Source organism: Malania oleifera, chromosome 1, assembly GCF_029873635.1.
Source record: "Malania oleifera isolate guangnan ecotype guangnan chromosome 1, ASM2987363v1, whole genome shotgun sequence".
NCBI lineage: Eukaryota > Viridiplantae > Streptophyta > Magnoliopsida > Santalales > Ximeniaceae > Malania > Malania oleifera.
The window spans coordinates 72,562,826-72,588,515 of record NC_080417.1 but is presented as its reverse complement, the minus strand read 5'-3'; the positions used below and the strand labels follow the sequence as shown (position 1 = coordinate 72,588,515).

Below are 25,690 nucleotides of genomic sequence, written 5' to 3'. Positions count from 1 at the left end.
GTGATAGTTTCACTACTAGTAGACTATTAGTGATGGTTTTTAACAACTGTCACTAATAGTATCACAATCGTCACTATTAGTATCATAACCGTCACTAATAGTCCACTATTAGTGACAAAACTTTTCGTCACTGACACCCAAAAAATTGTTGCTAATATTTTCTCGCAATAGTTGAGTGGGAAATCTCTTTTAAGTGGCGAGAGTATTAGTGACGATTTCAATTCTGTCACTAAAAATGCATTATTAGTGACGGTTTTTAAAACCATCACTAATACTTTGACTATTAGTGAATGAGTTTTATTCTCGTCACTAATGGCTCATTATTAGTGATGATTTTAGCTCCATCACTAATAAATTTCTCACTAAAAACTCCATTTTTTGGTAGTATTGTTCCCATTGAGGTCATTACCTCTCGAGAGTGTGAGTAGTTGAATGAAGATTTTCTTCATCTATTTGTTGTTGAATTGTCACTAGATTAGAAACATTGAGTCTTGCCAGCATTCGCAACACATTGTCTCCATTGATAGTTTATCTTATATCTGTGGTAATTAGTGGCCTTAGGGACCCCAACGTGTGTGCCAAAATGATGTTCGATGCAAATTATGCAAACACCTTTTAATATGGTGAGTTAGAGTGATTTGTAAGGTTGAGTGTGATATTGGGCTCGTGTCACTATTAATAAAAAATAAAAAAATTGACTAATAGTGACAAATTTTTTTACTTATAATCAACAATCGCCACTACTAACTATTATTGACAATTAATCGACTGTTGAAATTAAATTGGTCACTATATTACCCATCTTAACTGATTACCAAGGATGAGTATTATTTGTCACTATTAGCTTATAAGAAAGCGTCACTATATTTTGGTGAGATAATTAGCATAGGAACAAGGACTTTTAGTAACAAATATTAGTCACTAATTTTTTGTCACTATTATTGTTTTATTAGTGACGGTTTTTAGTTTCATCACTATAGATTAGAGTATTAATGATGAATTATGTATTCATCTATCACTACAATTGCATTATTAGTGACGATTATCTTTGTTGGTTGATCATATTTTCGTTACTAAAAACCCCACTTTTTGTAGCACGCCTACCCTTGTCAATGGTTTGATAAAGTTGTCCTATTGCATACAAGGGATATATTGTGAAATAGGAGATTAGAATCTTAGGAGTCGTAGAAAGGAAAAGAAAGAGGGAGGTAGACAAATTCATATTAAAGGAGATAAAGTGGAGATAAAAATAATGAGATTAGATAGTGAGATAAAAATAAAGATAAAGTGGCACTAAGGCCTATCGTATTAACAGTGAGTTATCCAAAATATTTAGTTAAAAGGTCCTTAATTAGATTGCCATCCACACTACTTATACCATGGTTTTGAAAATTGGACCAAATCAACCAATTTGACTTGGTTTGACGAAAAATAGACAACTCACTAGTTCAAGGTAAAGGACTTAAACCAAAATTTGAGTGACTAGAACTCAACCTAGTTGGACTCAGTGACTTGGTTGAAATTCGGCCAAAACTGGTGAGCCAAGTGGGTGAGCTAAGTTCTTAAAGAAGTACTTCCTAATTGGGAAGACTAACCATCTTAGGAGAGCCATCATTAGTTTCTCATAGTATGATGGGGAACTATTTTTAGAGACTGGGGAGCGTTTTAAGGGCTTATTACTTAAATGCCCACACCATCAGGTCCCTAAGTAGCAATTGTTTTAGACCTTCTACGAAGGATTGGCAAAGCGAGATAGGTCAAAGGTAAATGCATCGTGTGGATGTGCTTTCCTCAATAAACACGAGAATGAGGCTTGGGTTCTCTTCGAGAACCTTGTTTAAAATTTTTAGCAACATGCAGTTGCTACTCGTAGACCATCCCAACATTCCACTTCCAAACCTAAAGGAGTCTACGAGTTTGCTGCGGGCCATGACCATGCACCCATACTGCACACCACGGTTCAAAAGTTAGACCAATTCCTGTCCTTAGGACAGCAACCACAACACGTGGCATGTGCAGAGGTGTGTGCCACCTACACCGATCCTTCCCACTCTACCTATAATTGCACCCATGGGCTTTCCCAACCCGAGTTTGTGTAGGAAGAAGTGAAAGCTACCCACAATTGGTATGATAGGCCGTCAAATGACCCCTATTCCAACACGTACAATCCTTAGTGAAAACAGCACCCTAACTTCTCCTGGAGGCCACAAGCTTCAGGTTTCCAAACCCAAAGACCTCAGCAAGACCCTAATGCTCCACATCCTTGCCCATACCATAATCCTCAAAATCATCTTGATTTTGCCCCTAGACCTTCATTGTTTCAACAAACACCTCCTCCTCAACCCAAATATGATACATTTCAGGAGAAAGTGGTTAAAGCCCTCAAGGTAATTGAGGGTGATCATCAAGTAGATCAGTAACTCCTTCGCTCTCATTCCCAATTGATTACAAAGTTGCAACTAGCTACCTTTTTTAGTAGAAGAGATAAGGACAAGTTGCCAAGTTAGCCTCTAGTGAACCTTAAGGGTCAATGTAGGGTATAATATGTACCAGGCGCTAGTCTATCATCATATCATGAGCAAGCCCAGGTGGTGACCACTCTTCAGAGTGGTAGGATGGTAGACAGAAGGGTAGAGGAGTAGTTGGGCAAGGGTGAGAATGAGGAGGAGATGGGAGTAGAACCCAATGTTGAAACTTGCGCCACTTCCTTCTCTAGTTTAGTGAACATTCCCAAGATTTCCACGTCCTCTGCTAGAGGGACAAAGCCACACTATGCCCCTCATAGGGAATTTCATGTATCTCTAATTCCATACCCTACAGCTCTTCATGCACCATCTTCATTTGAGAAGGAGACCACCACGGAGTCCATCATGGAAAAATTTAGGCAAGTTAAGGTCAACATGTCTCTTTTAGATACTATCAAGTAGACATCTTTGTATACCAACCTCCTTAAGGACCTGTGCATGTAGAAACAAAAGTCGAGGGTGCATATGGACAATCAAGCAAAGCTGGCCGAGCACATGGGCTCAACAATATTAGGTCACTTCCCTCCTAAACTGAAAGACCCCGGTACTCCAACCATCTCATGTGTATCAACAATTACATCATTGATAGGGCTCTTTTAGATTTAAGGGAAAGTGTGAACATCCTTTGGTACTCGGTCTACAAGATGTTTAACTTAGGAGAGATTAAACCCACCCCAGTCACCTTGTGTTTTGCCAATCAATTTGTAAAAGGACCACGGGGTATGATTAAGGACGTATTGGTAAAAGTGGAAGAGTCTACTATCCTGTTGATTTCATTACCTTGGATATGGAACCTTCCGACCTAGCCAAGAATCTTACTCTTGTCCTATTAGGATGGCCTTTCTTAGCCATGGCTAATGCCTGCATTCAATGTAGGATAGGAATTATGGATGTGTCCTTTGGCGATATGTAGCTCCAGCTGAACGTATTCCATGCTTCCCAACATCCACCTAATATCGTCCAATTTGCGGACGTTGTTACGAGAGATAAAGATATTGAGGAAGCGGCTCTCTTAATTCTGTGGAGGGAATCTTTGGAGGATACACTTCAGCCCGAGAGCTCCTCTATAGCTGACTTGGAGGACCCTAACGAGAAAATTATTGCAATTCATCATTCGGCCTCCAGTCTATAGAGAAAGTTGGGGGTATGGAGAATAGGGTGTGATGAGGAAATTAGGGAAGACACTCTTAGCTTTGAACCAGGGTGAATTAAAATGAGCTTTAGTGCATCTGGCTGAAGACGGTAAATTTAGTGGTTTTGGGAGGCAACCCGAGTATTTTTCTTTTCTTTTTGCATCCGTAAGTTGTACATAGTAGAGTAAATAGGGTTTTGAGTCTTACGAGTAGGCCATAGGATAGTTGGGGGTAAGACTACGAAACAAGCAGCACACATGACTCACTCTAAAATGAGTAGCACAAAGGCTATCTTAAGTATAGGAGTTCTGTCGCGTAATAATTAGCCCAAAAGGTCGGATCGTCTGCTTAGGGAAAGTATATCAATTTCAAACTCGCGTTAAAACAAAAAAGAGAATTTAAAAAAAAAAAAACAAAAAAAAAACAATTTACTGAACACGGTTCAAATTCAAATTATTGGGTTTTTGGGAGTTTGAAACTAAATTAAAATAATGCAAAACATAAATTACGAACCTAACACGCATAAAGTAAATGACAAGAAAAGGATAACGATAAATAAATGATAGCAAGTAAATGACAAAAAATAGCCAAAGCTTTAAATATTCAAACAAAGAACCAAAAATAAGAATTTCGTTAATCTAACAAAACCATTCAATACTAAAATAAACCCAATACAATAAAAAGAACTTAAACTATTACCTACTGTGCTTGACATTTGAAAAATATTTATGTGATATTTGCTTAGGGTTATAATGATTGTCCGATCATCAACACAAGAAGCATATCTGCTTAAGATCAAAAGTGTTACTCTCCCACACATACATTGATACACATTTAGTTGAGAGTTAACACAAGAGTTAACAAAATCTCACTTGAACTTAATATCTTATCATACGTGAGTGCATTATTCAGTTGAGCTTATTGGTACATATCTGCTTAGTGTAAGAAGCATTTTACGTGTATGCACATTATTGGTTAAATTTTTTGTATTCCAGGCACGGGCCTGAAGAGGGAGACTAGCCCTGTTGAATAGTCACAGATTAGCTTAGACCCGGTTAGGAAAGTTAAGTGCACCATCCTAGTAAGGTGTGGGTTGAGGTCAACCCTGCTAATTAACCTAGTTGTAACTGGTGCCGCTCCACCCGTTAAGCAAGCAGTAGTGGAATCCTCGGGCTTGCGAGCTAGAGGTAGGAACATAGGTAGTATTGGCCGAACCCCGACAACATATCGGGTGTGCATTTTATTTTTCTGTAATTTATTTATCGCACGTGTATGTTATATTGTGAATGTCACGCATGATTTAATTTCTACACGTTATATTTATCTGCACATTTGGAACTATATAAACAGACCCTAGGTTGTGAATATACTGCTGTTAGATTAGCTAAACTAGGAATAAATTTTAAAATTCCAATTCACCCCCCCCCCTCTTGGGAATACACCAAAGCTAACAATAATACATGACATCAGCTAGCTATCCATCCTGGGTAATATTTCAGTATTATCAGTTAAAGCAAATTATTTTATAATAACTAAAATTCAGAATGATTTAACATGATTATGATCATGTATGTTTTATCCAGTATTATATAACCAGTTTTTATTCAGATATTTTTTATGTATTGTTTATCTATTATAGTATGAACATACTTATACCGCCACACAACTTATATTAGTTTATTCCTCATACTGAGAGGTGTCTCACCCTAGCTTATAAAACATTTCATGGAATCCAATTAGATAGGCAGACTAAGCTCCGCGTCAGTAGAGGCAATTCATACTACCTCGATGGGAGAGCTAGGATTAGATGGTTTTCAAATTATGATCCTAGTTTTACCCTTTTGATCTTTTGGGATGTATATATATACACACACACACACATATTTGACGTATTAGTAGCACTCTGGTATTGTAACTGTTGGATGGTATGTATGTAATTTATAATTTCCCTTGTTTAGGTGTCCACTGTGTATGATAGGTGTATCCCTGGCACCCACGGGTTCGGGTTGATTTTGTTATATTAGTATTAGGGTTATTATTAAGAATGATATTTATGTATGTGAGGAAAAAAAATTCGGTAAAATAAGCAGGTCATTACACGTTGAGTAACTGCACTACACACTTCCTCGAGGTCATCCTCGTCATCTCCATCTGCCCCCTTTACAATGGAAGCTTACAAGACATTAAGTGATGACTTGTGATAGCAATCAACAACTTTGCGAGGACCTAAACATACTTAGTCAAGGCCCAATCTCATCCAGTGGCGGTAAACCAGGCGAAGGCCCAATCTCATCCAGTACTACACACAAAAACTCCTTGGACATTTTCCCATTTCGATCATTTGGTACCGTTTTCAAAGTTGCCTCCAATGACCACATTGAAAAGACAAAAAAAATATTTCAAACAACTACAACTAGAAAATATTGGCTTATGGTTTTTTTTTTTCTTTTTTAAATCTTAACTTTTGTTATTAGTATTCATAACTGCGAACAAGCTCAAACAAAGAACTAAAAGGCTCAACACATCTTGGTGTTATCACGCCTAAGAATGTGCTTATGGGTTTTTTTGTTATTATTGTACCTATTCTTGTCAATTCAGTACTTAAGATAGCATAAAACCTCACTTCGGTTGCCTACAAGACAACCTAAGGACTTGTATGTTAATACAAAAGTAAAACAAAGAAAGCTTAGATATAAGAAATTTTGTAAGGATAAAATTTGCATGACAATGAGCAATTTGGTGCTAACCTTGTCGGTGTCTCTTTGTGCTAAATAAGTAGCATACATAATTTGAGGGTTTATTGTTGTAAGATCACACCAAAGTACCCAAAAGATTGAAGCAAGAAAAAACATCTTTTTATCAACATCAGTAGAAAATAGATAATAGTCTCTTAATGCCACTTCCATCAAAGGTATTTTAAATGTGCACAACAATCACAGGTTGTTCCTTAAGAAGTTGAGCATCACTTTCAGACACTTAGGTATTCGATGGTTTTCAAGTGTTTGTGCAGGCTTAGATGAGCATCTCAAGGGATGACACTTGAAATAAGTCATGAAGACTCTGAAGAATTTAATTTGTATAGCTAATTCAATTTATGTAATATGGGTTTGTAATAGTAACCTAGGATATGGTCTACATTACTTACCTGCATGTCATGCATATAGGATATATGGTAAGCTCGGCAAGACCGTAGTATGACTCGAGGTCCCAACACTCTCACACGTATCATACAAAATACAGGAGTATTAAAAATGCACTAAATTAAATAATATTAGGGAATTTGAAAGAGCTCAGGCGACCGAACCCCAGGAGTTCAAAACTCCTGAGGCGCCTGAACTATTGAGAAGTCAATAGTTAACTTAGGCTCTCAGGCAACCGAACTATTTTGTGCATACTGTCCACGGGCGCCCAAACCACCTAAATGGGACATTCCACCAACTCGGGCTACTGAACTGTTTAGTTCAAACTAAGCCCCGAGTGACCAAACACACGAGTTCGGACTACTGACCCTATGATCGGGCACCCGAAGTTACAAAGAAATGTTTCTAACTTTGTTTCGGGCCACTGAACTTGAACTCGAGCTACCGAACAGATTTAAATAGCTTTTATAACTGTGTATGTTCGAATGACCGAACCACGGTTCAGCCACCCAAACCTCGCTGGGTTAAAAATTATTTAACTGAGGTAAAAATGGGTTAAAATGGGTTAATGGCGTTTAAACATTTTGAATCTTTTCTAATAGTTCCCAACAAGTCACAAACGGTTATAATTTTACCCTTGCCTATAAATATAGGCTCATTTGCAAAGATTAGCAATAATTAGCAATTTTCATTAGCCAAAATTCTCTCTTTTGAAAACACTCTCTTTGTCCAAATACTCTAAAATTTCCATCTCCTTGATACATTTTGAGATTGAGAGCGCATATTTAGAGTGCTTGTGATTGCTAGACTTGCTAGAAACTCCCATTTGTGTGTTTGATTGTGATATTATTTTTGGGGAGTTTAGCTTAGGTTATCTCACAAATTTTCATATTATAAATCTTGTGTTGGGATAAACTAAGTAAGCTTACGATATTTGCATTGTTATTGCAAGTGTCCAATAGGTTTGATTTTTGTTGTGCAAAGATATTTTCAACAAGAAAAATATTTTCAAACTAGTAGTCTGCTTATTTCAAAGATATCTAAATGATATCTTTGGAATATTGATTTTCTATTGAACTGTGCTTTGCTTAAATTCCAAGATATTGCGTATATTGAACACTCTTGAGCATTTCACTGATTATACCATGTTGATAGCACAACTATTTGCATCACTGAACTTACACTATATCCATATAATTGATGTATATGTGACTGTGCGTATTGGGTACATATCTGCTTTACATGAAAGCATAATCATTGTACCAGTTGATTGAGAAAATACTATTGTATTCCAAATGTGGCCTGAGGGGGCGGTAATCCAACCCGGTACGGCTTGTGTAAAGGTTGAGGTCAGTCCTGTGCTAATTGACTTGGTTGTTTAGGTGCTGCTCCACCCATTTAAGTGAGCATTATAGTGGTAATCCTTATGCTTGTTAGCCAAGGCAAGGACATAGGCAATTTTCTGAACCTCGATAACAATTATGCGTGTCACTTCTCTTTATGCCTTTTTGGTGCATACTTGGTTGATTAAATTGTGTTATTTAATTTTTACTACATATTACAATTGATTTATTTTACTTGCACTAGATTGACTTTAGGGTTGTGAATATACTACTGTTAGGATACTGACCTAGGGTATTAATTTTAAAAATACCAATTCACCCCCCTCTTGGGATCACGGTAAAGTTAACAACTGGTATTAGAGCCATGTAGCATAGACTCATAGTTATTTTGCAAAAGATCTTTGATGGCTCATAGCTCTATGACCTCTTTCCCTGAGGGACCATCTTCCTCATGACCTCCGATTTTTAGTGGTGTTAACTACACCTTCTGGAAACAAAGGATGCGTATCTACTTTCAAAATATTGATTGGAAGGTGTGGAGGATCGTCTCTAAGGGAAATTATATTCCTATGAAAACAGAGGGTACAACTAGAGTTCCTAAAACTGAGGAAGAATATAATGATGATGACATGAAAGCTGTTACATTGAATGCCACTGTTATGAATATTCTGTATCGTGGTTTTGATGTAAATGAGTTTAATAAAGTAATGACAAGTTCTACTACAAAAATAATCTGGGATAAGTTAGAAGTCACATATAAGGGTACTAGGGATGTGAAAGATAGTAGGATAGACATGTTGACTAGTGAATATGAGGCCTTTAGGATGAATGTAGGTGAGTCCATTCAGAGCATGTACACTAGATTCACACACATTATAAACTCATTGCATACATTAGGTAAGACCTATCCCACATATGAGGAAGATCCTTAGAGGCTTGCCTCCTGTTTGGGAAGCTAAGGCTACGGCCATTTCTGAGGGTAGAGACCTCAAGGCCATGACTCTAGATGAATTAATAGGTTCCTTGATCACCTATGAATTAGCCATAAATGAGAGACTCAATGAACATAATAGGGCAAAAAAGGTGACTGCATTGAAAACCTCCACTAATACATTTAGTGAATGCAACGAACCTAACACTGATGATGATATGACCATGCTAACCAGAAAATTTAGCAGATTCTTCAGGAAAAATAAAAAGCCATACAAAAGATATTGGGATTCTGCATCTGAGAAGGGAGAGTCTAGCAAAATAAAAGAAAAATCAAATGCTCCCACGTGTTACAATTGCAACAAAGTTGGGCACATCAAGCCAGACTGCCCACTATTGAAAAAGGAGGCTAAGAAAAAGAAGAAAACCATGAAGGCAGGCACTTCATGGGATAAATTAAGTAGAAGTGACTCAAAATCAGACCACAGTTACTTAAAGGTTGCTAATATGTGCTTGATGGCACACGGTGATGAGGTATGTTTAAAATTGTCCTTCTCCAAGAACAGGTGGTACCTAGATAGCGGGTGCTCGCGGCATATGATCAGCACCAAGGCAAAATTTGCGTCATTCATTCCCAAGGATGGAGGATACGTGACATTCAACGACAACGTAAAGGGATGCATCATCGGCATAGGTAAGGTTGGTAAGGATCCTTCCTTTGTTATTGATAATTTCTTATTAGTTGATGGGCTGAAGCATAATTTATTGAGCACAAGTCAGTTATGTGATAGAGGATATAAGGTATCATTTGAAAATGATAAATGTATAGTTGAAAGTAAATCAGATCATAAAGTGCTTTTTACTGCAGATCGTCATGAAAATGTATACACTACCACGTTTGATAACTTAGCTTCACAACAAGTAAGTTGTTTTTTCTGCAATAAATGAAGCTAATTGGTTATGGCATAGGCGCTTAGGACACACTAGCATGGACTTGTTGTCAAAACTAATGAGAAAAGAATTAGTAAAAGGCTTGCCTAAAACATCATTTGTAAAAGATAAACTTTGTGATGCATGTCAAATGGGTAAGCAAACAAAATCTAACTTTAAGAAAAAGAAATTTATATCTACCATTAGACCACTTGAAATTTTTCACTTGGATTTGTTTGGTCCTAATTCTATGCAAAGTCTTGGTGGTAAATCATATGCTTTTGTAATTGTTGATGACTTTTCTAGGTTCACATGGGCATTATTTCTCTCATGTAAAAATGAATCATGTGAACAGTTTACCAAGCTTTGTAGGAGAATTCAAAATGAAAAAGGCTTTGAGATAACCCATATAAGAAGTGATAGAGGCACTGAATTTAAGAATGAAGGCATATAAAATTATTGTCACCTAGAGGGCATATCACATAACTTTTCTGCAACTAGGACCCCTCAACAAAGTGGTGTGGTAGAAAGAAAGAATAGGTCATTACAAGAAATGGGTAGAACTATACTGAATGAACATAACTTACCTAAATATTTTTGGGCCGAGGCCATAAATACTGTTTGTTATGTCATGAATAGGGTGTTGATTAGACCATCACTTGACAAAACCCCTTATGAATTGTGGAACAACCATAAATCTAATATTTCTTATTTCCATGTTTTTGGTTGTAAATGTTTTGTGCTTAGGGATAATGAACATTTAGGGAAATTTGACTCTAAATCTAATGAAGGCATTTTCCTAGGTTATGCTCTTAATAGTAAAGCATATAGGGTTTTCAATAAAAGAACATTGTCTGTCATTGAATCTATCCATGTTGTGTTTGATGAATCTAATCCATTTTCTAAGAAATATGATGAATATGATATTGACATTAGAAAATGCTTAGACAAGTTATCCATTAAAAACAATGCAAGTGAAAATTTAGAAGTAAATGATAAATCATCTGAAGATAATGACAATGAAAATTAAATTTAGGAGTTGCCTAGAGATTGGAAAATCATTAGGAACCATCCTATAGATCAAATTATAGGTGAACCATCCCATGGTGTAGCCACAAGATCTTCCTTGAAGAACCTAGTGAACCATTATGCTTTCTTGTCCCAAGAAGAACCTAAAAATATTAAAAAGTCATAGAGGATGAGTCTTGGGTGATGTCCATGCAAGAAGAACTTAATCAACTTGAAAGAAGCAGAGTGTGGACCCTAGTTCCTAGGCCTAATGGTTGTACAATTATTGGAACTAAGTGGGTATATAGAAATAAGAAAGATGAGAACAGAGTAGTAACTAGGAATAAGGTTAGAATAGTTGCCCAAGGTTATAATCAAGAAGAGGGGATAAACTTTCATGAAACATATGCTCTTGTTGCTAGGTTAGAAGCCATTCGTATGTTACTTGCTTATGCCGCTTTTATAAATTTTAAATTGTTTCAAATGGATGTTAAAAGTGCTTTTCTAAATGACTATATTAATGAAAAAGTATATGTAGAACAACCCCCCGATTTTGAAAATTATAAATATCCAGATCATGTCTACCGATTATCTAAGGCTTTGTATGGATTGAAACAAGCTCCTAGAGCTTGGTATGAGAGGTTTAGTGGTTTTCTACTAGAAAATGGGTTTACTTGTGGCAAGATTGACACTACACTCTTCATCAAATCCAAAAATGATGATATGCTCCTAGTTCAAATTTATGTTGATGATATCATTTTTGGAGCAACCAATGATGAATGATGTAATGAGTTTGTCAAATGCATGCAAAGTGAATTTGAAATAAGCATGATGGGTGAGATTAGTTTTTTTTTAGGGCTGCAAATCAAACAAGATGAATATGGAACTTTCATATGTCAATCTAAATATGTCAGGGACTTGCTAAATAAATTTAATTTGGAAGATTGTAAAATTCTTAGTACCCCTATGAGTTCTTCCATTAAACTTGATAAAGATGAGTAAGGGATCCCTGTTGACGTGAAATTGTATCATGACATGATTGGGAGTCTTCTATATCTCACTACTAGTAGGCCTGATATTATGTTTAGTGTGTGCATGTGTGCTAGGACTCAGACTGCTCCTAAGAAATCTCATCTAATAGTAGTTAAACGAATCCTTAGGTATCTAGTTTGAACTATAGAGTTAGGACTATGGTATCCTAAGCATACTACCTTTGAAATTGTGAGTTATACTGATGCTGACTTTGCTGGTAGTAAGGTTGATCAAAAGAGTACCAGTGGCACTTGTCACTATTTAGGACAATCTCTCATTTCTTAGTTCTCCAAGAAACAAAACTCAGTTGCCTTATCCACAGCCAAAGCAGAATATATTGCAGCTGGATGTTGTTGTGCTCAAAATCTTTATATGAAACAACAACTTATGGATTTTGGATTGCACTATGATATAGTACTGATTAAATGTGATAATACTAGCGTAATCAACATCTCTAAAAATCCTATCTCACATTCATGAACTAAACACATAGAAATTAGACATCACTTCCTTTGTGATCATGTGCAAAAAGGGGATGTGGCTCTTAAGTTTGCATGCATTAATGAGTAGTGGGTGAACATTTTCACTAAACCACTTCTAGAAGATAGGTTCATACAAATTATACGTGAATTAGGTCTCATGCATGGTAGAGATGTCTCCTAGATATTTCATAGTTTGCATAAATTTAGGGGGAGTTTTCAAATAATTTTAAAAGTCTAATAACTAATATAAATGTTGATATCTTTTATTGGCTTAGACTTTGTGAGATTGATTATATTCTGCAATGATAACTCTTATTTACTGCATGATGATGATAACACTTATGTTTTATATCTTGATCATACCAGAACTGTTTGAGTTGCCTAGTTATGGATAAACTGTTAGGTCTTAAATACTCTAAATAGGTTATTTTTATATAAAAATTTTTGGGAAATGTCCTATTTTCAAACGGAATGCTGCCAAAATTTTGAAAATTCCCAAACTTCTCGTGTATACAAATGATTATTACTCAATGCCTAAGGCTATTAGTTTCATGACCCTTTTTGTTGTTGCCAAAAGGGGGAGATGAATAAGATGGCAAAAATTAGGTTAACTTATTGAAAATTGGATTGAATTGAACTTACATGAAAAATTATTTAGAGTTTTACATGATGCACATTGTTAGGGGGAGCCTTCTAAGGCTATACCCATTTTTTGCATGATGTATTTGTCATCATCAAAAAAGGGGAGAATGTTGACCTTATAGATCACACCCGGTTTTGATAATAACAAATACTTAAGTATTTGACGGTTTTCAAGTGTTTGTGCAGGATTAGATGAGCATCTCAAGGAATGACACTTGAAATGAGACATGAAGACCCTGAAGATTTAATTTGTATTTCCAATTCAATTTATGTAACATGGGTCTGTAATAGTGACCTAGGATATGGTCTACATTACTTACCTACACGTCATGCATATAGGATATATGGTAAGCTCAGTAAGACCATAGTATGACTTTAGGTCCCAACACTCTCACACATATAATACAAAATACAGGAGTGTTAAAAATGCACTAAATTGAATAATATTAGGGAATTTGAGAGAGTTCGAGCGACTGAACCCCAGGAGTTCAAATCTCCTCGGGCGCCCGAATTGTTGAGAAGTCAACAGTTGACTTAGGCTCTTGGGTGACCGAAACTATTTTGTGCATATTCTCCACGGGCGCCCAAACCACCTAAAAGGGACATTCCACCAACTTGGGCTACCAAGTTGTTTAGTTCAAACTGAGCCCCAGGCAACCAAACACATGAGTTCAGGCTACCAAACCTATGATCGGGCACCCGAAGTTACAAAGAAATGTTTCTAACTTTGTTTTGGGCCGTCGAACTTGAACTCGGGCTGCTGAACAGATTTAAATAGCTTTTATAACTGTGTCTGTTTGGGCGACCGAATCACGGTTTGGCAACCTAAACCTCGTCAGGTTAAAAATTATTTAACTAAGGTAAAAACGGGTTTAAATGGGTTAATGATGTTTAAACATTTTAAATATTTTCTAATAATTCCCAACAAGTCCCAAACGGTTATAATTTTACCCTTGCCGATAAATATAGGCTCATTTGTAGAGATTAGCAATAATTAGCAATTTTCATTAGCCAAAATTCTCTCTTTTGAAACACGCTCTTTGTCCAAATACTCTCAAATTTCCATCTCCTTGATACATTTTGAGATTGAGAGAGCATATTTAGAGTGCTTGTGATTGCTTGACTTTCTAGAAACTCCCATTTGTGTGTTTAATTGTGATATTATTTTTGGGGAGTTTAGCTTAGGTTTATCTTACAGATTTTCATATTTCAAATCTTGTGTTGAGATAAACTAAGTAATCTTAGGAGATTTGCACTGTTATTGCAAGTGTCCAATGGCTTTCATTTTTTTTTTTGTGCAAAGATATTTTCAACAAGAAAAATATTTTCAAACTAGTAGTCTGCTTATTTCATTGAAGAAAATCTTCTTAAACTAGTTTGAATATATAATTGATATCTTTGGAATATTGATTTTCTATTGAACTATGCTTTGCTTAAATTCCAAGATATTACTTGTATTGAACACTCTTGAGCATTTCACTAATTATACCATATTGAGTGGTGATAGCACAACTATTTGCATCACTGAGCTTACAATATATCCATATCATTTATGTGTATGTGACTGCGTGTATTGGGTACATATCTGCTTTACATGAAAACATAGTCACTATGCTAGTTGATTTAGAAAATACTATTACATTCCAGGCGTGGCCTGAGGGGGCGGTAATCCAACCCGGTAAGGATTGTGTAAAGGTTGAGGTCAGCCCTGTGCTAATTGACCTGGTTGTTTAGGTGCCGCTCCACCCATTTAAGTGAGCATTATAGTGGTAATCCTTGTGCTTGTTAGCCAAGGTGGGGACGAAGGCAATTTGCTGAACCTCGATAACACTTCTGCGTGTCACTTTTCTTTACTACTTTCTGGTACATGCTTGGTTGATTAAATTGCGTTATTTAATTTCTGCTACATATTACAATTGATTTATTTTACTTGCACTAAATTGACTTTAGGGTTGTGAATATACTTCTATTAGGATACTAACTTAGGGCATTATTTTTAAAAATACCAATTCACCCCCCTCTTGGGATCACGGTAAAGCTAACATATATATATATATATATATATATATATATATATAAAGCCCTATGCTTGGGGCCCTAAAATGACTTCATTTAATACACATACTAAATATACAACATAGCTAAATAAATGCATGCATGAAACAAACGGCCGGAGGAAGAAGCCAAGGAAACCGCATTTTTGGGTTCTTGATCCGTCTTGTTTAGGTAATTACATTAAGATTCGATCTTGCTTTATTTGTCATTTTTAGCACTTATATATATGCTTCTCTTCTCATAATTGTTTATAAAAGCTGAAAGCTCCAACATACCTTCAAACTATACATTCTTGAAGTCTTGAAACGGCATCGCTCATTTGATGTGGTCTTCTAGATTTGTATGCCATGTGTGTATGAGATAATGTTTTGGCCTTTCTAACATGTTCAAACCACCCAAAAAAATTCCTTTAGTTGCTTGAATCATTCACGTAAATGGAAGCTAAAATATGGCTTTTAATACTTGATAACATCAAGTATCCATATCCTTTGGATCCATTAGTTAATTAACTTAGATTAATATTCCCTTATTAGTTAATTAACTGTTTGATTTAGGGATGGGGTTAGCGAGTCTCAGTTCAATCAGGTTTTGAACATTGAGCTGGATCAAATTATAGAGGTGTTTGTGCTTATCCAAGTCTTTTTTTTACACTTGTTACCCACACTATTTCCTTGGATTAATTTGAAATAGATATGTGATCATAAATTTTTTTAACAATGTTTCATATGTGTAGGCATGTTGGCTAACAAAGATAGCCTTCTTGTTTGAAATTTGACTTCGTTTGGTACATGCTTGAGCATGCATGTTGACTTTAGTGGGGGGGGGGGGGGAAGGGAGATATAGGATTCAAATTTCAGGAACAAAATTTAGCCCTCTAATTATTGTCAACCTTCATGTGTGCAGTTGCACTGATATGCTATGCTCATTTGGCAGCAACTTTCATTCACAATTCATGAAGTCTGACGTCATCTTCTTTTTCTTTTTTGGTAAGCATGTAGTTCTTGACCTACTTGGCAGGCATGAATTGTTTTGACATAAACCATGGTATATTCCAAATGGGATACAATATAGGAACTTCTACATGCTCTAAGAGGAGGAAGAGTGGGGAGGAGTAAGGGAAAAGGTAGAAAATTACTGTAAAAACTCATGTTCAGTAGGAGAGAATTTCGGGTCATTGTAGCTACTGAAATAATGGTTATTGGAGAGTTTTAACTAAAAATAATCTTCTTATTAGTGTATATTTATAACATATGACTATTATATTAAGTTGTTTATTTGTTGTTGACCCAATATTTTATAATATGAATAATAGTAATCTGAGTATTGGAAGTCAAATTTTCATATACATTTAGCGTAGTGTAGGTGTCCAATTATATAAAGAACCATTATTGTTGAAATTTCGGCAGAGTCCCGTTTAAAAATTGAGCATATCCCATCCATGCACCTGTTTAAACAAAACATTTAGCCTAAACAATCAATACCAGTACATTCACAATGTTACTTTCACAACATTCATACACATTCAACGTATCAAACTGCTGTAAAAATTTCAGCAAAGTCCCCTTTAAAAATTAAGCATATCTCATCCATGCACCTATTCAAAGAAAACATTTATCCTAAACAATCGATACCATTACGTTCACAACTTTCATACACATCTAACGTATCAAATTACTATAAAAATTTTGGCAGAGTCCCCTTTAAAAATTAAGCATATCCATCCATGCACCTGTTCAAAGAAAACATTTATCCTACACTATCGAAACCAGTATGTTCACAACGTTACATTCACCACTTTCATGTATATGTTCGTGGGAAACAATACAAAACGTTCATTCACACCTGTCATAACCAAATTTCATTCACATATACATCCTGTGGAAAATGAATAAATATTTCTAATTATAGATAAATAATACAACGATGCTTTATACAATTGAAAAAATAAAATATAAAATATAATGTTGTACAAATGAAATAATAGAATGATGATCTATACAAATGAAAAAAATGGACAAATAGATGTTGTACAAAAGAAATAATACAATGATGATCTATACAAATGAAAAAATGAACAAATAGATGTTGTACAAATGAAATAATACAACAATGATCCATACAAATGAAATAATGAACAAATAGATGGTGTACAAAGTCGAACAAAAAAATCGAACCTACTACTCCATGCCGCAAGGAGGTCGTCTCCGGTTTTAAGGTGGCAGTCATCTGGGTCTGCCCTCTCCTAGCTCCTCCTCCACATCTGGCGTCCGGGCTTGTCAATGTGCTACATGTCCGTCATCTCTGCCAATAGGTATTGCATCATCTATATCCATGCGAAGCGGATGGGGAGCTAGTTCGTATAAAGTCTCGAGACGAGTCTGTGGTGGCAAAGCGGGTGCATCCACCTCCTCCACATCGAGAGGGTCATCTAGCAAGTATGACATCAACAAGGTGGTGATAGAATCAGGCGGGGTGTCTACCTGTCTACTAGGTGAGCCCGTAATATCGGCGGCTGTCGATGCAGCATATGGTGGGGACTGGCCGAATACATACTATGCCTGTACAATGAGCGACAAGAATATCAGACTCGATGGACAACTGGAGAAAGCTACTTAACCTCCTCGTACTAGAGCTAGTTGACCTCCTCATGGTGTCGGGACCTGTCGTGGTGTAGGGATCCTTTGCACGTCCTTGTGGACAATGTCCAAACCTGCTCTCTCTAAATTCTAGATAGCGGACTATGAAGAGAGTAGGTTGACGTGGTGTAGTACGTCAACCTACAGCATACAAAAAAAGCGGTTGCCACATTGACATCGTAACGTAGATGGTAAAAAATTAGGTGTGCGTTAGAGTATTCTTACAAGGCTCATATAGACAGCTACAGTCCTATCCACGAAGCGTCGTGTGATGGACCTATACCACATATAGTATGGGTCCTCCGGACCCATCAGATCGTCCACCTCCACTCCCTATATGATGTACTCTTGCCGATGCCCCCACATAGTCACGTACATCTCGTGCTCCACAGCCCAATCCGTGTTCCCTCGATAGCGGCCATCAATTTCGTGTAGGTCGTCCCCACATACATCTACCCCCGATGTCAAAACGCAGTCAGGAATGCCCTACCAATAGCCGAACTGACGCATCACTCGGTCAAGGAAATGCCACTCGATAATATGAAAACATATGAGTGGCACTCGAGCTACCCACAGGTCCCTCCCAGCTGCATAATCAATGGGTCGGTCAGCTAGAACGTCATCCGTGTAGGGTGCCCATATGAACTGTGTTTAAACATAAGAAAAATGTAATAGGTTGGTAGGGCCATCTGATAAATATGCAATTATGATATGCTACACTTGAATTGGAATTTACCTCATGCTCCTGGTGCATGTCCAACTCGAACCTGTACCAAGGCAATGTATGTTGCGCAACATTTGGTGCCAATAACTGATCCCTCCACCTGTACAAAATAGTACGTAAATCAACAAGTGTAATGACTAGTACATACTACAAATTAATATTCATAGTACTCAAACCACAAATACATTGTGAATGAAGTTACTAACCTCCATGCGGGCGGGACTAGGTCAATCGGATGACCGTTTTGGTCCCTCTCAATACATCGGACACCACGGCGCGTAGGAGTTCGGGACATGAATCTCTCCCATGCCCAAACCTATAATAAGCAAAGTGCTCCTCTAATCTGTGAGTGGGACACCTCAACAGTGCGACACATCTCCCGATAAAGCCACGCTAACGTCACGGACCCCCAACTATACTTGCGTATCTTTACTCGTTCTGTGAGGAGTGGAAGGAACATCAAGTGCATATAACTCCCCGAAAGACGGCAGAACAGCATCCCACATATAATAATATGTGAAATACAGTCAATATAATAATAATAGGGACACGAGGCAAATCAGAGAGATTACTGAGTTTCAGATTTGGGGACTTTCCATTCAGATATCTTGGAATTCCCCTTGCAGCGTCGAGGATAAATAAAATGCATTATGATCCTTTGGAACATAGCCTTAATCACAAAGAATTTTTGGAATATTCAGAATAAGGACTTTTTATCCAACACGGGGTTAGTCTGTGGGATGCAACAATAAGGCATGAAGACTCTCCCTTGTTTTAAAAATTTATTGAATTAAAGAACCAATTGATGCAGAGTTGTGGGGTTCAAAAAGCAGCTGAATGTCTTCTTGATCAGTGGGTGGCTGATGGCCAAATCTGCTCTTCTCAAATCTATAACTTGTATATAAATAAAGGAAGTTTGGTTCCTTGGCATAAGGAAGTATGGACGTGTGGCAGCACTGATTACGCATCAAAATTGTGTAATTAGGCATTTAAATTCATGCATTAAAGATCATAATTTTAACTAAATGTATGATTATGTATATTATTTTACTCATTGGGCTCATTTGAGTTAATTTTCCTATTTTTACCGTAAGTTTAAGGACATTCGTATTTCTTTATTGCAGGATAATTTTTGAAGATTAAAATTGAGCCATGTGCGCATAGATAGACTATATACGCAAAGCCATGTGCAAGTATTCAAAGAAGAGGCCCGCGTGTGTGTATGCAAAAGCAAAGTGGGTTGGGCTTCAATAAAAAATTCAAGTGCAAATTAAGAAGGGAGCAAGCATTGGCAGCCGTGTGGTGTGTGAAAATTGTAAGAGATGGGCTTCTTGGGTCCACACCAAGTGAAGCAAGAAGGTCGTGTTGCATACAATGTGGGCTAGCAGTTGTACGTGAGCTTCAACATGCGAGTATACAAGAGCTGGGTGTGTGAGAAGCAAATAAAAAAAAAAAAAGTATTAGTGGGTCGGGTCCTTGATGTGACCCGATCATGCAATTAAAAAAAAAAAGCCTTGTTTGTGCATGAAAATGTGCTGGGGGGCAGTGAAGGGTAGCTGGCTAGAGTATTTTTTAAAAAATTACAAAAGAAGAATAGTGGTGAAGGAAGTGGGAGGTGCTGGCAGTGCATGTGATAGGGACGACTTCTTTTAGCTAAAGAGAAAAAAAAGAAAGAAAAGGAGGTTAGGGGGGTTACTTTTTGGGGAGCTAGGGTTTTAGGTAGGGAGTGTGGTTGTGTGAGGGTATTGCATGTGGGAGGCTTGGAGCTGGGTTTTTAGGAAGCTACACCGCTGCAAATAGGATAACACAACAGCAATAGCTACTATGTGGAGCTCACGGCAGCCCTCTTCAATCTCTCTTTCTCTCTCTATCTCTCTCTCTCTCTCTCTCTTGAAATAGATAATGTAAGTTTAGTTAAATTGATTATTGCATTAAGTATTCATAGCTAAAGTTATTGTTGCGTTTCTCTCTCTTCATCTCATCTTTTTACTCTCTCTCTTTTGAATTTGAATGTTTATTTGGATTATTTAAAGGGCTAAATTTAGTTATTTCTTTAAAGTAGTTGTTGAATTTAATTTCTGTTTGGGGTTGTTCGTATCATTAATTTCAGTTTGTCTGTTTAATTCCAAGGTCAATGTTTTAATTAATACTTGTTGGATATTTATTTATTTTATTGTGTTTACCTTACTTTTATTTAAAGTTAATATTGAAGTTAAGTATTTCTTTAAATCTCTCATATTCTCTCTTTTTCCTTCATGGTTGTTTAGTTGTTTTACTCTAGTTAATGTCATGTTAAATATCTTGATGGAGTTTTTTTTTCTAGCTTAAATTTGGTCATTTTCATTTAAGAGTTATTTAAGTTTATCCATTGTTAGGTTTAGTATATTTATTTAGTTGAGCTTTATTTATTGTCTAGCTTAGTCTATTTTCATTTAATTGAGTCATTATTAGGTTCGTTTTATGTCTAGATATCGTAGGATCTATCTATTTTGTCTAACTCACTATTGTGTAGAGTTGGTTCAGTACCCTTAAGTCATTGTTGAAGTTTGATTTTAGTTATCTTTGTGTTGTTATTTGAATGTTTAATTGGTGAGTTGTTTGGGTTGATGTTTGATGCCTTGGGTTAGAGACATTTCACATAGGCTATACAAACTGCCACCTAATATAGGTAGTAGGTTTCCTATTTCCATTATAAGTGAGGACACTGAAATTGATTTGAGTGATATTTTTGAAGAAAATTTTAAGGAAACTATGGCTGAACATTCACCAGCACCTCCACCTGCACCACGCACTTTGAAAGACTTTTTGTAGCCTACATGCACCACCACACCATCCTGTATTGCTTTGCTAAATAATGCACCGAATTTCATAATTAAGCATGGCATGTTGTCAGTAATACCTCAGTTCCACAGGATGGATTCTAAGAGTCCTTATCAGCATCTGACCGATTTTGAATTGGCATGTACTACCTTCATTACTAGAGCAGGAACTGATGAATACATTAAGCTTCGTTTATTTCCTTTTTCCTTGAAGGATAAAGCAAAGATCTGATTTAATTCTCTAAAACCTAACTCTATTTCTAATCGGACTGACATGCAGCGTGAGTTCTTACATAAATTGTTTCCTTTTCAGAGAACCTAGTTCCTATAGGAGAAAATCAGTCAATTTATGCAAAGAGGTGATGAGACCTTCTAGGCTTGTTGGGAAAGGTTCAAAGAGCTGATAAATATCCGTCTGCATCATGGGTTTGAGTCTTAGAGGCTGGTAAATTATTTCTACACTGCCTTCACTCTTGATTGTAAATAGTTTGTTCAGACTATGTGTAATGAGGAGTTCTTCAACAAGAAACCAGATGAGGCATTAGCATTCTTTTATTACTTAGCTAAAAGTTCACAACAGTGGAATATACGATCTGATCGGGCACCAATGGTGGTGCAACCTCTCAAGGCAATTGGTGGTGGAGGTAAATATGAGATAAACGAGGAAACTGATATCCAAGCTCGTGTTGCTGCATTAGCTATGAGGGTAGAGGTTATGGAGTTAGATAAGGTGAAAGCGGCGAAATCAGATGAGGTGTGTTCTCTATGCACCAACTCCAGCCATAAGTCCTAGGATTGTCCGATTCTAACGATAGTACATGAGATTAGGTCTGATTAGATTCAGTCAGCAAATTGGGTTAACAGAGCTCTCAGTCAGCCTTTCTCAAACACTTACAATCCGGGATGAAGGAATCACCTGAATTTTTCATGGAGAAATGATTAATCTGGCCAATCTTCTTAACAGTTTCAGCAGCCTCTCCAGTCTTTTGCACCACAGCCTCAGCATCCGTATCAACAACATTCGATTTCTCAGCACAACTCACCTCCAGGATTTTCATCTAATGCCGCACCTGTTCCACTGAAAAGGTCTCTTGAGGATACTCTTCAGAAGTTCATGCAAATTCAAACCACAACTAACAGTGAACTGCGAGGCACCATTAATAAGATCAGTACACAGTTGAGCACCTTGGAAAAAGGGAGATTTTCAGTGCAACCTCAGCCTAATCCTCAGGTATACCGACAACAACAATAGCCAGATAATGTTTCAAAGGATTCTATTGAAACGACAAAGGCTGTCATTAATTTAAGAAGTGGGAAGGAAGTCCCTCGACCCGAGATATCTATTAAGAGGCAAATAGTTGCCCCAACACTAGAAGTACCAGTTGAGGCAGATGAGGCCCAAGAGAAATAAGAGGAAGTAAGTCCAAAATTGAAGAAGTCAGTCGATGTGGAGGCTGAGACTAGTAAGGAGTACTGAACTATGGTACCCTATCCTCAGAGGTTGATAGCTAGTTAGAAGAACAAATACTATACTGGGATTCAGGAGATCTTCAAGCAGGTGAAGAACAATATCCCACTTCTGGATGTCATTCAACAGGTTCCTTCATGTACAAAAATTTTGAAGGACTTGTGCACAGTAAAAAGGAAATTGAATGTAAAGAAGAATGCTTTCTTGACAGATCAGGTTAGTGCATTGATATTAAGTGAAATCCCTTAGAAACTCAGAGATCCTGGTTCTCCTACCATCTCCATTATGATCGGTGAATCTCGCATTGGGAGAGTTCTACTTGATTTGGGGAGTAGTGTGAACTTACTACCATTCTCGATATATAAACAGTTGGGGTTAGGTGAGCTGAAGAAGACCTCCATTGTGCTACAGTTGGCTGACAGATCAGTGAAGGTACCACGGGATGTTATTGAGGATGTATTGGTTCAAGTCAACAAATTTTACTACTCGGTGGACTTTTTGGTTTTGGATATGCAGCAGCCTATCTCTACCATTTCCTAGGCACCTGATATACTTGGAAGCCCATTCCTTGCTACCTCCAATGCGTTGATCAATTTTTGGAGTGGAGTATTGAAGCTCACATTCGGCAATATGACATTGGAGACGAACATGTTCAATGCTTGCAAGATGCCTAGTGGTTGTGATGACTCTAAGGTACGTGCATTTGATGTGATAGATGATTTTGATATTTCAGAGTTGTTATCAGTGTGTGATTCTGATAGTGCATTTGAGAATGACTCCCTCGAGCAGCCTGTGACTCCCTCGAGCAGCCTGATGTTCTTGATGAGACAGTTCCTTTGTCTAGAGTGACTCACTCGAAAAATGAGCAGCTCGAAAGCTATCCCAAGTATAGGAGTTCTGTCGTGTAATATTTAGTCCCAAGGTCAGATCATCTCCTTAGGGAATGCAGTTTAATCTCAAATTTTATGTAATTCCAATCAGAAAATAAGAAACAAAATGGCACTACACACAGTTCAAATTTGGGCTTTTCAGGATTGTTTGAGATTTCTTTTGACGAATTAAAATAACATGCAATTTAAAATCTAAGTCATAACATGCATTGAATTTAACAACGAGATATGGAAAACCTACATTAACAACTGAATAAGAATTGAAACACGCGTTGAACTTCAGAATAAAAAATAAAGATGATAACTTTCCTACGTAATTAAAACACTCAATTCTGAAAACTCTACCAATCACAAATTTAAATGAAAGCTAAATTTTAATGTGATCAAGAACTTAAACAGAAGTTCAAAACTTTAAGAACTAAATAGTAAATGGAACACAGTAAAAAAAATCAGACTTTAATAAAATTAAACTTAAACTAAATCGAACTCAACAAACAAAATTTAAATTTTAAAGAAAACAACTAATTTAACTTTTTAAAAATATATATTTTTTCTTTTTGTATTTTATTCTCTGTTTTTTTGCTTTCAAGAGATCAAACCGAACTTTAATCAATAAAAAAAATAAATCAAACAAAAACTAAGTCTAGTGCTAAATTTAATTAAGAGAAAAAATAAATAAGCTTTAATAATAATAATACCCAAACAAAGATTCAAAGTTAAAAACTTGAACCAAAACTCAATTGAAAAATAACAATATTCATTTAAATATTTAAAAGCAAGAATAAAAAAAAAACTAAAGAAGAGGAAAGGAAAGAAAAAGAGAAAGAAGGCAAAAAAGAAAAAGAAACAAAACTTTGGGTTGGCGGTGGTTCAACAGGGAGGGTTGGGTATGGCAGTAGTAGGAACAGCAACTATGGACTTCCAATAGTAGCGACAGCCAGCAGAAGAGCAGCAGGGATAGTCAGGGCACCTTGGGAAGAAGGAGGAGTAGTAGCCGGCCGTGGGTGGTTGAAGGTACAACAGTTGGCCGTGAAGTTGAAACCGCAAGCAGCAGGGGAGTTCTCGGCAGCTAGGCAACAGCAGGAAGACAAAAAGCAATAGTAGCCAACAATGGTGAGTCTCGATTGGCTGCACATAGTAGGAAGGAGAAGAAGAGAAAGGGAGAAAGAGGAAGGGGAGGAGAAGATGCGTGAGGAAGAAGAGGATAGGGAGAGTTGAGAGAGAACAGAGAAGGGAGAGAAGGGAAAGGGAAGAAGTAGGGGGAGCCTGGGGCTGCCTGAGAAGAAGAGAAAGAGAAAAATAATATATAGAGGGAGAGGGGGAAATGCCCTACGCCAACCCAGCAAAAGATCCGGACTCAGCTGCATGGCCAGGTCACATCAAGGTAAATATTATATTTTTTTTTTCTTTTTTTTCTTTTGTTTCTCCTTTTCTTCTTTATTTTGTTTCCTAGCGAATGAGGGCAATTTTTACTGTCTTCGAGCCCGTATCTCTCATAGCTTAAAACATAGAAGTTGTAGATAATTTTCTCAAATTTCCATAAAATTTTGAATCATCTCAATCGGAGCTCGAATGAGAAAATTACGAATGGATTGTAAAGTGGCGGCGGTTTTAGCTTCCAATAATTGCCCTGCGATAAAAATACCGAAAATCCATAATTTACTCAATAAAATCCAAATATTATAAATAAGACACGATGTTGAAATATTGAGACTAATTAGGTATTTAATTAAAAATATAAGCCTCAGTGCATGAATTAAAGCACCTAATTACGCAGTTTAAGCGCGTAATCACCCCCCCCCCCAACTAATGTTTTTCTAGTCTCTAGCAAATAATGTGAATGAATTCTAGGGCAGTATCCATAAATACTAACTCCACCAAACATGAACTGAATGCACATGCGACATAACCATAGCATTGCACATACAGGGAT

At 36.9% G+C, this 25,690-nt stretch overlaps 1 non-coding gene across 1 annotated transcript; it reads right to left on the bottom strand.

Moving 5' to 3' along the window:
- Positions 1 to 1,596: 1,596 nt before the first annotated feature.
- LOC131147380 (small nucleolar RNA R71) lies at positions 1,597 to 1,702 on the bottom strand. Its single transcript, XR_009134765.1, has one exon. It is a non-coding gene; the product is annotated as a small nucleolar RNA R71 (small nucleolar RNA).
- Positions 1,703 to 25,690: the final 23,988 nt, after the last annotated feature.